The 13,693-nt window shown below is 38.0% G+C and overlaps 1 protein-coding gene across 25 annotated transcripts in view; it reads right to left on the minus strand.

Annotated features, from left to right (window-relative positions):
- The window catches only part of LOC143681536 (uncharacterized), a 499,706-nt gene that overhangs the window by 214,873 nt on the left and 271,140 nt on the right, over window positions 1–13,693 (minus strand). For 8 of the 25 annotated variants that reach the window (XR_013174710.1, XR_013174711.1, XR_013174703.1 and 5 more), the window contains one exon: window positions 1,985–2,186. The exons of 15 other annotated variants lie outside the window; for them this stretch is intronic. The gene's annotated coding sequence lies outside the window, so the exon portion shown is untranslated. Of the gene's footprint in view, window positions 1–1,984; window positions 2,187–8,276; window positions 8,432–13,693 lie in introns of all 25 variants that reach the window. 2 more of the 25 variants (XR_013174713.1, XR_013174704.1) reach the window with 1 other exon arrangement.

Here is a 13,693-nt window from a genome sequence, read left to right on the forward strand (position 1 = left end):
CCCTGATGGCAACAGGCTAACCTCCAGGCTGCAGGGAAAGCACAGCTGGGCTCAGTGTACACAGATGGCTCGGCTGCAGTCTCTGATGACAGGCGCCCGTCGCGAGACTTCCCCGTACCACGCTTCCCCCTTGTCACTGGTGACTAAATACCTCAGGTATTTTTGTTTTATTCCCAGACACCAATTTCCTGCTGCCTTTGAACATCGAAAAAAAAACTACTGGTTATGTTTTCAATATTTATGTGAAAATAAATACTTGAGATTCCATATAAGAGCTACCCTTTGAATTGGTTTTTGCTATCGGGGAACCTGCTGAACCAGTTTTACCAAATCCCTATAAGAATGTTTTGTTAAACAAAGAAAGTATTGTTATACAGGACAAGATAGGTATTTATGATATAATGGATAAGTTTGTCTCTAATTGTGAAATTACATAAAATAGGAATAAAATGTGTTATTACTGATTACAAAAGTTCTTTTACTCACCATGGAACTTTGTAAGACGAACAAAGGAAGTTCCCTTGCCAAAAAGGGCATTCAAAAAATGCTCAGGTTGTAACCCAAGCTAATGAAAACAACTAAATTTATAGTTAAGCTGACTTCCAATACCTAGGCACAACAGGGTGTCTTCTTAACCACTTCCTTTATACGTCCTTTTGAGTCCATGGATGAGAGGTCAGCTTAAACTGCGAATTTCCTTATTATTAGTTTCTGTCACAACATTAATGTACTTTGAGTGACTTTCTGGTTAGTACATTTCATTTCCTCTCTTTAACAACAGAGGTATGACCCAGAAAAGACAAGCTACCACCACTGAGATTCAATTATCACCAAATGGGAGATAGTGCTCTAGTTTTATGCTGAGCATGGCGGGTTTTTCTTTAATAGCAAATACCACCGATCACCATGGACAGAATTTTTCAGAGGTGATTTCTTCATATATATTTTTTCTGATATTAACATACTACTTTTATGGTATTAAAAAATTTCTTTTGAAAGCTTTTTAACTTGTACTGTTTTAAAACCAATGTCAGGAAACATAAATTCTCTGTAAAACTCATAATGTGATTCCCAAGAAAAGATCATTGGCAGCATTTTTTGTATGCCTGTTCTGATGAAAGGGCAAATTCCATTGGCCATACATAAGATGGACCCTTTGATGCCCCACTCAGAGAGCATAAGGATGGGGGAAACCTCCCATGCATCCCTCTCTGGAACAGTTGGGGGAACTGCCAAGCATTCCAACAACTCTAATGAAAGTTTCTTGGTATCTTCAGCCTCACTTGTTCCCTCCCTTGAGGTGAGTACCGAACCAGAGGCTGCCAAATTCTTCTTTCTAAATACTACTCTGGTGAACATCTGGGAGGGTTTGTACCCACAGCTGCCTTCTAGTAACTGGATCTGCATTCCTCTCAAGGAATCTACTCCCTCTACCACCCTCAGCCTGTTTGCTTCCGGGAGACATCCACTGCTGGATCACTGTGGAGCATGTGACCAGTTCTAAGCCAACCAGCACACTGCTTTTCCATGGCCAGGGATCTGCTGCGGCGGTGGTATGTGACATTGTCAGAGGCAATGATAGACAATTAGAGTTTCAACTAGAAAATACCGGGAAGGACAATCTTGTTATCCTCCCTCAGTAAGAAACAGAAATGATACAGACATGATGCAGAATCTGCTGTCAACCATCTTGTGACCACAGAAGCAAAGTTAAATGATGGATATGGAAGAGACTGAAATGAATGCCATCTTTCCAGCCCCTGCATCCAGCCACCTCTGTATTGTTGAGTTAAAAAATCCAATGGATCCCTTTTTTGCTTGTGCTTCCTTGAATCAGGTTTTCTGTAACTTACAATCCCAAGAGTCTTAACTGTTAAACTGACCAACAGTAATCTTTAATAATTCCTGTTTTCAGTTTTATTCCTCAGTAATAACTACTATTAATATAAACTGGAAACAGCATTAAATAACAGCGTGCTCTTACCCTTTTTCCTGCACTATCTTCTACCTGTTTCGTTGCTATCCCATGTCCGGCACCATATTCCGTCAGACCCAAGCAAAAAGAAATCAACATGATTCATAGAACTATGTAATTCACAAAACAAGGTCACACATTGGAAGCATGATATTTTGGAGACGATGACGACAAAAGTGCGTAAGGTTGTTGAACCCCTCGGAGACACGTTCTAGAAAATACCAGTGCATTCATGTGAACAGTAGCCACAAGTCATTATTTCATGCTGATAAACAAAACATAGTCATAACTTTTTTCTATATAAAGGAACATTTTCATATAAATTTAATAATTTATATAGCTGTTTTAAAGGAATGGATTTTAACCTTTTAAAATGGTGGTGATGTCAATATCCGTCACTTCTGAAACAAGTAAGATAAATGAAATAGAGAGAAAATTGCTAACGAAGACAAAGCAAAGAAAATTTAAAAGCTTAACTTTTCATTTCCTCTCACCCAATGGAAGAACTTGTATATTAAGAAATGCTAATATATTTTCTTTACATTTTCTATCCACCAAAGATACTGCTATTTATGTATAGTTTTCTCTGCATCAACATAACACTTTTCTGAATGATAAAGTCAAATGGTACAACTATCATCTAAAAGCAAGGTCAAGGGTGTTCTTAGGTGAGCCACAGCATTTGTGGGTTTCTGTGTTTAGAAATACTACTGACTTGACTATTCATAACCACAAGTTTCCATTTGATTCTCACTATCTTTATAAAGACAAAGAAGGAGCCCACAACGATGGGAACAGCATGTCAAAGGCGCTGCAGCTGCATTCGTGAACAACACTCTCTTTCAAGAATGGAATTAACAGTTGAACTATGCACCTCAAAAAGTGCCCCCAAAAGGTGACCAGAGCCTGTTAACTCTGCAATTTAAAACTGTACGTGATTCCAGATTTGTGTCCATGTGGATGAGATTAGCATTCCCATCTGGGACCTAGTCCTCCCAAAAGCTGTCTACAGGTGGTATTCTCTGAAGTCAAAAAAATCTCTGAAGGAAGGCGGAGAGAAGTTGCACCAGGATAGTGGGCTCTGGGTGGGGGTAGGGAGGGACACCCATGGCAAATGGCTCTAGAAACAAAAACAAAATGACTCAATCACAACTGTATTGTAACTTAAATGCAGCATCTTTTCCCCATGAAAACTAAAATGCATTCAATGTATGTTCTCCTACCGAGAACAAACTAATCCTCAAGGACCAAGAAAACTACTTTAATTCTAAAAAGAAAACTAATTTACTTGTTGAAAGGACAGAGGAAAAAAAATGAGTGTTATAGGTTGGCCACTGTTTTTGGTGAAGCTAAAAAACTAAGTGGGATAATTTAACAGTAACAACAGAATTAATGATCAAGTATGCTGAAGTGTCATAATCTCGGGCTCCCAGGCACCCTATATAAACACATAACTACCAAAAGATTGGGCTCACCAATGCACAAGTCATTATCAGTGAGCTAGTCATTTTCCTGCTTTACATCTGGGCATGAGCTCCCACTGCCTACAGAACAGGTGCTTAGACCTTTAGGGTGGTATACAAAATCTATGCAAGATCACAACCTGCCTTTCTCTTTGACCTCATCCCCTGCTATACCTGCCCTCACCTACATACACCTCATCCATATGCACACCATGCCACATGCACAAACACACACACACACACGCCTTACATTCCAAACTGAATAGCTTATACATACAACCTTTGCACCTGTTCTTTTCTCTAGCTCAGGAAACAGCAAAACTTTTCTGTAAAGGACAGAGTAGCAAATATTTTTTGGCTTTGTAAGCCATATGGTTTCTGCTGCGACTACTCCACTCTGCCATTGTAATTCAAAAAAAGTCCCTCAGAAAACATAAAAATGAAGGGTATGACTGTGTCCCAATAAAGCTTTATTTGTGGATACTGAAATTTGGTTCTCCTATAATTTTCATGAATCAATTTTTTTTAGTTTTCCAAAAAATATAGAAGACATTCTTAGTTCTCAGGCCATGTAAAAACAAGCCAGATTTGGTACACAGGCTATAGTTTGCCAACCTACACTCTAACTGGATTCCCATAGCTCATGTACCTGCCAGGCCTACCCTTTAAGACAGCTCTGGAAGTCTCCCATGCTCGAGCACAGCACTTTCACTTGTATAACACTCTAACAGAACTTCTTTCAGTGTTTTAATTTTTGCCAGCTTTCCCCCACATGAGACTCTGAGCTCTCTGTAAGCAGGAAAAGTCTAAGGCAATTTTGTACATGAAAAAATAAGTACATAAAGTTAGGAGACCCTAATTTTTTAATGGTTTTTATTGTAAAAGATAACATATATACAAAGAAAAGAAAGAAAAGACAATTTTCAAAGTGTACTTCAACAAGTAGTTACAGAACAGACCTTAGGCCGTGAGCTACCATTCCACTATTTCAGGTTTTTCCTTTTAGCTACTCCAAAATACTAGAGGCCAGAAGAAATATCAATATAGTGATTCAGCAATCATATTCATTTGTCAGATCCCATCAAGTCCGTTATAACTCCTCCTTCTCTTTTGATCCTTCTCCCAATCTATAGGGATCTTTAGGTAACACTCGTTTTGACCTTTTCATGTTGAGAAAGAGTGTCAACGCTCAAGGATAGAGGGATGGGATCAGTTGATAATCTTGGAGAGGCTGGTCCTCTGGGTTTCAGGATTTATCTGGCCTAGGAACCCTCTGTAGTAACTGTGAGGACAGAGGTGTTAACAGCAGAGAAGAGGAAGACTGAAGAGGAGCACATTTTGGGAGAAGTCCAAAATTTGGATTTAAGAATTAACTGTCTCTGAGAATTTTAAGTAGAGGTATCGGAGGCAATTGAGTATACTGGATAACTGCTTCACAGGCATAGGCATAGTTTTGAGATGGAGATATAAATTTGGGCACCCTTGACATATAAAAGGATAGCAGAGACACGAGAATGGGTGTGGTCATTGGAGGGGATGGATGGAGACAGAGGAGAGAGGAGTCCCCAGGACTGAGTCCTGGGCCTCCAACATCAAGGGGGATCAATCACTAGAGATACGAATGAAGGTCATCAGGATAGGATTGGGGTAAGTCAGAATACAGGGTAAAGGATATCATCCATAGTTTAAAATTTCAACTTGTGTGCAACCAAAGGAAGAGATGTTTAGTTGGTATAAAATTTATATTTTGGGTAGCACATTACCTAATTTAACTTGCATCATCAGTTTAGTTGAACACCATAAATATATGGAATCTTGATTAGGGCATGAGAGATCTTGTTGGTTTATCCAGGTTAGTGTGATACCTCAATATATCCCAGAGTAATATAGGCAGTGAATAAAGAAATATTTGCAAAGTCCCCTTGGGAGACTGTGGAGAAAGGAGGAAATATTCAACCTTACCATTTGGAGAATTTCTGCTATTCTCATAAGCAGTAGGGACAGCCGAATCAATAGGGTGAACCCTCTATCTTGGGGTTCATCCCTATGAAACTTATTCCTGCAAAGGAGAAGCTAAGCCTACTTATAATAATGCCTAAGAGTCACCCTCAAGAACCTCTTTTGCTGTTCAGATGTGGCATCTCAAAGCAAACTTAGCAGGTGAACTCATTGTCCTATTCCCCTACATGGGACCTGACTCCCAGGGGTGTAAATCTCTCTGGCAACATGGGACAGGACTCCTGAGATGAGCCAGAATGCAGCATCATGGGATTAAGAAAGCTTCTTAACCAAAATGGGGAAGAGAAAAATGAGACAAAATAAAGTTTCCATGGCTGCAAGATTTTAAACAGAGCTGAGAGGTTATCCTGGAGGTTATTCTTGTGCATAATATAGATATCCCTTTTTAGTTTACGGTGTATTAGAGTGGCTGGAGGGAAGTACCTGAAATTGTGGAGCTGTGTTCTAGTAGCCTTGATTCTTGAAGATAATTGCATAACAATATAACTTTTACAATATGATCATGTGATTGTGAAAACCTTGTGTCTGATATTCCTTTTATCCAAGGTATGGACAGATAAGGAAAAAAAATAGACAAAAAATAAATAACAGGGGGGGATAAGGGGTGAAATAAATTGGGTAGATTGAAATACTAAGTGGTCAATGAGAGGGAGAGGTAAGGGGTATGGGATGTGTGAGTTTTTTATTTCTTTTTCTGGAGTGATGCAAATGTTCTAAAAATGATCATGGTGATAAATACACAACTATATGATGATACTATGAGCCATTGTTTGTACACCATGTATGGACTGTATGTGTGTGAAGATTTGTTAATAAAAACATTTAAAAAAAAAGTGATTAATCATTGTTCCTGCCAAACTAATAGATACACCAGCTAATTTAGGTAGAAATTATACAACTGTTTAAGTAATGCATTAGAAGTTTAGAAGAGAAGTTGCAATCTCTTTTATATTAAGCACATTTTATTTTGTGGTATTGAATATATGATTTGGCTCAACCTACACCGATGAAAATCAACAAACCTCTTATTTCAGCAGTGACCACAAAGCAAAAACAATACACATGTTTCAAATGACAATAGCACTGAAAACTTTATTTGATAGCACCAACCTTAATTTCTAGCCTAGATGTGAAACATGAACAAGACACAAAGGACAAAAACAAAAGCTGGCTGAGCCTGGTAGGAAACAACGGGGCTAATGTGTCACCTCCCTACTGGATGATTACAGAACTCCAGGGAGCAGGTTCTCCCTCTGGCAAAGCCTTTCTGAAGTTGGCTAGCATTTGATGAACTCCAAAAGTCAAAGACTAAGAAGGGATCAAAGTCCTCTTCCCAGCCTAGCAACACTTTCTTCAGTGATATTATTTCATTATAAAAAAAATAGATTATGCAGGAATCACAACACCCCTATCAATAGGAAAAATAATTTTCTAAAATTATGTTTGAGACACTCAGGAAAAGACTATTTTACTTGCTCAAATAATTGACATCTGATAACAAACTTGACAACACAAAACATCCCAGGGCCAAAATGTGAATATTTCATAAAGAACATACATACTTCTAGGGCCCAGAGAGCATTGGCTATTATAGTACACAAGAAGTTGCAGCCTCATCTCTTACCCTCTTCAGGAGCAACTTCTTTCCCCTCTTAAAGAGAGTCTGCCTTTCCACTAATGCACACTGTGGGATCAAAGGAGAAAGTCTTCTGTTCTAAGATGGAGAGAAAAGCTTGCGTAGGCGTTCTCTCTATGCACTTAGGGAAAATAGCATAGTACTTCAGCAGAAATCTTTGGACAATACTCAAACATAGGAAAGCAATATATCCTACTGGAACCCTAAACACTTTGAATGAAAGTTGCCTTACATTTTTTCCTCTTTTTTCTTTTTAAATTACAGCCCTGCAATTTACTGGAACTGAAGGCCGTTCTTTCTGACAAGGTAAGATGGCTTTTTGTAGGGAGATGGAAGCTCACTGTTCCAGCGTTGTTAGAATAAGAGGCTAGAAGCTGAATCCTCAGGCTCTGTTCCTCATTCTGACAGTGGTGATGAGGAAGTACCATGTCTGGGGGACCTGCACATATGTGCACATATCTGTTGCTCTCAGTTGCAGAGTAACACTACCACTGCTAGTGTACATAGCCATATGCACATGCACAGTGTACAGAGGCCAGTTGTCATTTTTAAGATAAAAACATACAATGGGGGAAGGAGGTCCCCTCAAGAGCTGAGACATCTCGTTCACCCTAGGGGCAACTGTTAAGACATCAAATCACTCCATCACCACCATAAGCTACTTGACTATACTTTCTACAAAGTTCCATACTGCAGGACCAGGAGAAAAAATTAAAACTTCTCTTTTTAGATCACCAGAATTATTATTTTGCAAAATTAAAAAGAGCAATGATTAAGAAAACTTGAATTTTTGTTCTATGCTTATGTCATTTATATGGAATTTTAATGTTCTATGTACACTAATTTTACTTTACAAATGTGGGGGAAAAAGGAGCACCAGATTTCAAGGAACTTCTTTATTCAAATACAACAGATCATTCTCAGCAAACCTCTTTGAATCAGTTGCCAACTAGCATGTTTTCTTGAAACTATTTTTGTGTAGCGACCTGGTTGTTTTGTTCCATTTTTTTCTTTTTACAAAAATTATTTTACTGTGTAACTCAGGTACACTTCTCATAAAATGTGCATAAAATAACAAAACCAGTATATATTGGAGTTTGTTTTTCAATCAGTCAAACTAGGACAAGGTACGTGGGAAATCACAGCCCCAGAAACGAAAAGGGACTCAAGATGTCTTATTCACCTTCAGCTGCAGGAAATTCCCACAGAAGGTCCCTGGGACCTAATCCCAGTCTAGCTTAAAATGACTCAGGTTGATGATCAGGTACCACTTCTCCCAGAATTCTCCTCCACAGACCATTCCTCATGCTTGCTGGCATTCACAAGCACAATTTTCTTCTGTAAGATATAAATTTAAAATCAGTAAAATTTTAAGTCAACCTAATTAATTTCCTTCATGGTCTGGCCTACAACATAATTTTCAAGCATAACTCAGACAATTATTTTATTGAATTTTTTTCCACATCAGTTAATTAACTGATGCTATTTTTAATCAACTCAAACAATTAATATGCATTGTAAATGCTGAAAATTAAATTTAAAAGGCAAACGCTAGTTTCGGTCTTTTGTCTGTAACTTTTTTGTTTCTTTAATGTAAAACTTGCTGTTTCTCTTTTTAAAATCTTATTTAAGACAAAGCTTGGAAAATCAATTTCAGTGATTCCTTTTGTGCTCATGTATTTTTCTTTACTTTTAATATCATCTTGTTTTTGAACAAAGAGAACCTACCAGAATCAAAGACATGGCCTTTAATTTTAAAGGAATTTTCCTGTCTTACAAATCTGCTATCCGAGTAATCCTGAAAGCACAAAAGGGAGCAAAATTACCTATCCTCTTTCCTGACCATGACAACTTTCAAAATTTAACTTTAAGATTAAATAGCACCTTTGCAAAAAATTGCAAAAGAAGCCTTTTGAAGGTCAGGGCTGTGTATAAATGAGTAGCTGGTTCACGTCCTTTAAAGAGCAGGGCTGAACTATAACACGAAGGCTGCAATGAAGAGCAGTAAATAACAATTATTAAATGCTTGGTAAACTTTTTTAATGTGACACGTCAATGCTCTATAATAAAGAAATCCTCCAGCAAGGGACAAGAAGAACCAGTGATGGTGGAGGAGTTGGCCTTTAGATGAGTAATAACCATTATTAGAACAAACCTCATACTCCCCTGAGAAAGAGGTATTGTATTGTCCTGCCAAATTTGTTACCTCCAAATATGGGAAAGCTATTCTTCATTTTCTTCCTTCAAAGCTGAATTTCTGATTGAGAACAGTGGTGCAGAATACTTGCTCCATTACACCATCTGAGTGAATCACAGCCATAAAAATTACAGGAGTTAAAGTATATGGTCTCCTTCCCTGGATTATGACTGGAGTCATAATCATAATACTGGAGTTCAGCAAACTGTCTAGTTCTCAAGCCTCATACCAGGCTTCTTTTCCTTGTATTATTTGCTCCAGTCTATTAATTTCCTGTTAATTTGATATTCACATGCACTTCCTGGTTTCAATACAAACCTATTCTCCTAAATCGCACAAGAAAACTACCTTTAATGCCATGTTGCTTCTGAAAATACAGTCATATATTCTCCAACCCATGAGAAAGCATTCTGGGTATTTCATCTCTTTTAATTTCTTTTTAATCAATAATACTAATCATTTATCCCTATCAAAATTACTGCTTTTCAAATTCATATACTTAACTTTGGAACAGAATTTTTTTATGTTCAAGAGGTCATCCCATAGACAAGCTTTTCGAAAACACGTTCCTGTATCTTTACTGCAATCGATAGGAAAAATATATAATTTGCCCAGTGATATATCGTACATGTCACTGATGATATCAGTCATAAATTTTAAATAGTTTATTCACACATTTCTCTGAGGTTTATACCTACTGGTCTTGGTTGGATTTTATATAAAATTTTTTCATAGAAATAGTTTATCCAGATACTATCCAGTAGCCAAGCCCCTCCCTTATTTGGCGTCTGTCTACAATTAAGATTCTCATGGAGGGAAGAGGGAGAGAGAGGGAAAGTGAAGGGAAGGGACAGGATTACACTTCCCCGGGCACAGAATATTTTTATCTTCAGAGGACATATTTCAAATGCATGCACACACCACAGAGATTTTTATTTGTTCCTCCTCTTCATTTATTCATTAATGTGGCCAATATTTATTTAGCATCTTCTGTAATCCAGACTCTGTTCTCCATGTGGTTGAGAACCATTGGCAGAAATGAGATCTACTGAGGGGCATGGGTTGTGATTGTGTCTTATGAGAAGGCTCACAAGGCGGAGCTCCATAATGTCATACTTTTTATTATAGCTATTCTAAGCCAATTAGTCAACCCTCTCAAATTTATTTTCCTTTATTCCTGTAAGATCTTGGATAAGTCATTTAAACTTTCTGGGTTTTAATTTTTCTATGTGTATAATTAAGCACTTAACTTTAAAAAAATATTCAACTATGTACTACATAGAATTTTTTTGTCCAATGCTTTAATATGACGGAACAGACTATCTCACTATCATTAACATATAAGAGCTAAGTCATCGATGCACCTAAAAAAAATGTGCAAGGATTGCAAGTGGTAAAATTATAGCCTTCTGGGGCCTGTGTGTTTTGGCAGAGTTGAGTCATTCTACTTCCTAGGGTCTCGTCACACTCGCATTTCCACATACACTTAAGTATTCTGAACCCACACCTGGTCTTTTACTTTATACTTACACTGCAAAAAGATGAGCTACATTTCCATTGCGTGTATAAAATTTTTTTTAAAAAAATAACACTAACTGTTGAGAAGGATTTACCGAAATGTGAACCCTCTTACAAACTGGCGGGAGTATGTGAGTATATTTGTTACACACACTTTGGAGGGCAATTTGGCAATATTTTAGGAGTACTGAAAATATGCATAAACCATGAACATGTACAATTCCAACTCTAGGGAAACATCACATATATGCACCAGGAGACACACCTGGAAGCGTACTGCGGCATTATTTGTAACAAAGACACAGGATTCAAAACCATCAAACGTATAAAACATCTAGAGGAGCATCTAGATAGAATATGTTCTGCGCAGACAATGTATATTACTGACAAACTATAAGTGAACATGTGTCATCTCAGCATGTGACATTCAGTGAAAAAGCAACAGGAGGATAATGTATAAACTATAACACTGAAACACACGTAAAATAATTTTGTATACCATTTATGGATATCAGTGATGGGCAATATTAGAAGAATTCCCATTAAACTTAAGACAGTGCTATTTTGTTTCTGAGGAGAGAGGGAAGGGAATGGAACTTTGATTCCCTTATCTATAGGGTATACATTCTCCTTTCTTTTTTCTTAAGAGGATTAAAGCTTTCTCTCATTTTTTTTCCCATCCTTTTTTGTCATCATTTTCCCCCAAGAGAATGAAGCTGTACCTTACTTGTGTGATTTTTTTAAAGAATAAGGCTAGGGAAAAAAAAATTAAAAAGACAAGCAGCAGATACTACATGTTTAACAGTTTTAAATTTGACTGGTGAGAGTAGAGTTGATTGTTATATTCTTTGTGCTTTTATATATTCTTAAAATTTCTCCAAATAAGAAATCTAGTCTAGAAGAAAAAACAAATTTCTAGTCTCTCTCTCTACGCCCACCCTCTTTCACATTCACACACTCTCTCATACCCTCTCTCACACAGGCAGACATACACATGTGTACACACACACACACACACACACACACACACACACACAGATCCCTCCACTGTTCATTAGCTGTGAGCCTTTGAGTAGATCACTTAACTCTCAAGGCCTCAGATGCCTCTTGGGTGTAATGATATTTTACCCACCTGAAAGCAAAAGGCTGAACTAGACGGTCTCTTGAGATGCTTGAGTTTTCAGCATTATGATATTAGCTTTGCCTAGCTCCCCAGAGATAGAAGTCAAAAATCTCACTGCCTGCCCCTGCCCCCCTCCACACACACACACTACAGGTTGCATCTCAGCTTTGTAGCCTGTCACCTGCATCAAGAGCCTTGAAATGCTGCCTATATTCCAAGCTGGCTCAATGCCTGCTGCTGACACACCTAACAAAGCTCTGTGCATGTCAGGCACAGCAGGAGGGGTCCTAGGAGCCAGGACTGCTCTGAGCTAGTAACTAGCAGGAAAGTCTTCTCAGCAAGGTGACCGCAGCAGCAGGCAGGGGGGAGGACAGCAGGAAGCCAACAGGGGCAATGGAGAGGTAGAGATGGCCCAGGAGGGAGGGTGTGAAATGGAGCAGCACAACCAGGGAAAAGGAACAGTAAAACAAAAGGAACATTCCTGGGCTGAGCAGAAGGGCAGACATCAGGAAGTAGGGAGTTAAGGCCAGAAAAACACAATTTCATGTCATCTCAGGGCATGAACATGATGGCTGTATTAAAAAAGGAGCATGCCTTGTCTGAAGCTGAGCAAGAGTTAACAATCCAAAACGTAACACACATACTTTCAGCATCTTGGTGTTACGATGTTACCAAATCACGAGGGAAACTTCTCTGCATCCAACTTTCATTCATTCAACTTCTCTGCTTCCCACTTTCCTAGTTTCACTACAGCACAGCGTATTTGATTTAGGATGGCAAGGTATGAACTGCTTTAACTTGAGGTGCCTAATGGCATGATTACATTCCAATTGAGTAAATTACTTCATACAAATATTGTGAACAGCTCTGGATTTTTTTTTTCCCATCCATTTGATAGCGTAGAGGGAAAAAACACACAATAATTACTTTCTGTTGCATGTTATTTATATCAACCTTTTACATAAATATGAAAATTGGAATTTCATGTTTTTTAAAAAGTCAGAGCATCAGCTCCCTCCCACCCCACCCAAGCAGGTATGTTGTTCGTGATGTCAATGAAGTCAATGTTAATTTTGAATCACCTAAAATGAACTATTATACTAAACAAATATTCAAACAACTATTTCTCTGCCACAGTTATACCAAGCTCTCTTTAGCAGCCAGCAATGCGTGTATAACGAGTAACAGTAAGAAACTAGACAGAAGTTATTTCAACAAATCCCAGGTGACTAACCACAAGTGACTGCTCTAAGTGGGATTTCACAACATGAGAGCTGAGCTCTGTGAACTGACTTTTCTACAATAATTTAAAAATCCTTTCACCAGATGTAGGTTTCAACTACACTGAGATATACCATTTTTGTATATATAATTTTCCCCTTAGTTCTCAAATTCCATCATAAAACAGGAAGAGTGATACAGACACTGTTTCTCTATTTGGAATTTAATATGTAAGATAGAGTCAGTTTTTTTTTTTCCCCTTCTGGAAAAACGTGAATCCACATTGTTCTAACATTTGGAAAATTATTCCTCTCATGCCAAACCTATAACAGAGCAATAAAATATGTAGCAGTTGGGTGGAGTGCCCCAGATTCCAGAAGTCTATGAAATTCAGAGGCCCCCAAGTTTGAAAAATAAAATGTCTGTTTATTTTGTTCTTGACACATTTCTAATTTGTTTTTGCAGATTGTTCTTTATTAACAAGGGAAAGCTATTTTTGTATTGTTGCCAAGAGACTTCAGAAACCAACGGCCTGATCAAA

This window comes from Tamandua tetradactyla, chromosome 4 (genome assembly GCF_023851605.1).
Source record: "Tamandua tetradactyla isolate mTamTet1 chromosome 4, mTamTet1.pri, whole genome shotgun sequence".
NCBI lineage: Eukaryota > Metazoa > Chordata > Mammalia > Pilosa > Myrmecophagidae > Tamandua > Tamandua tetradactyla.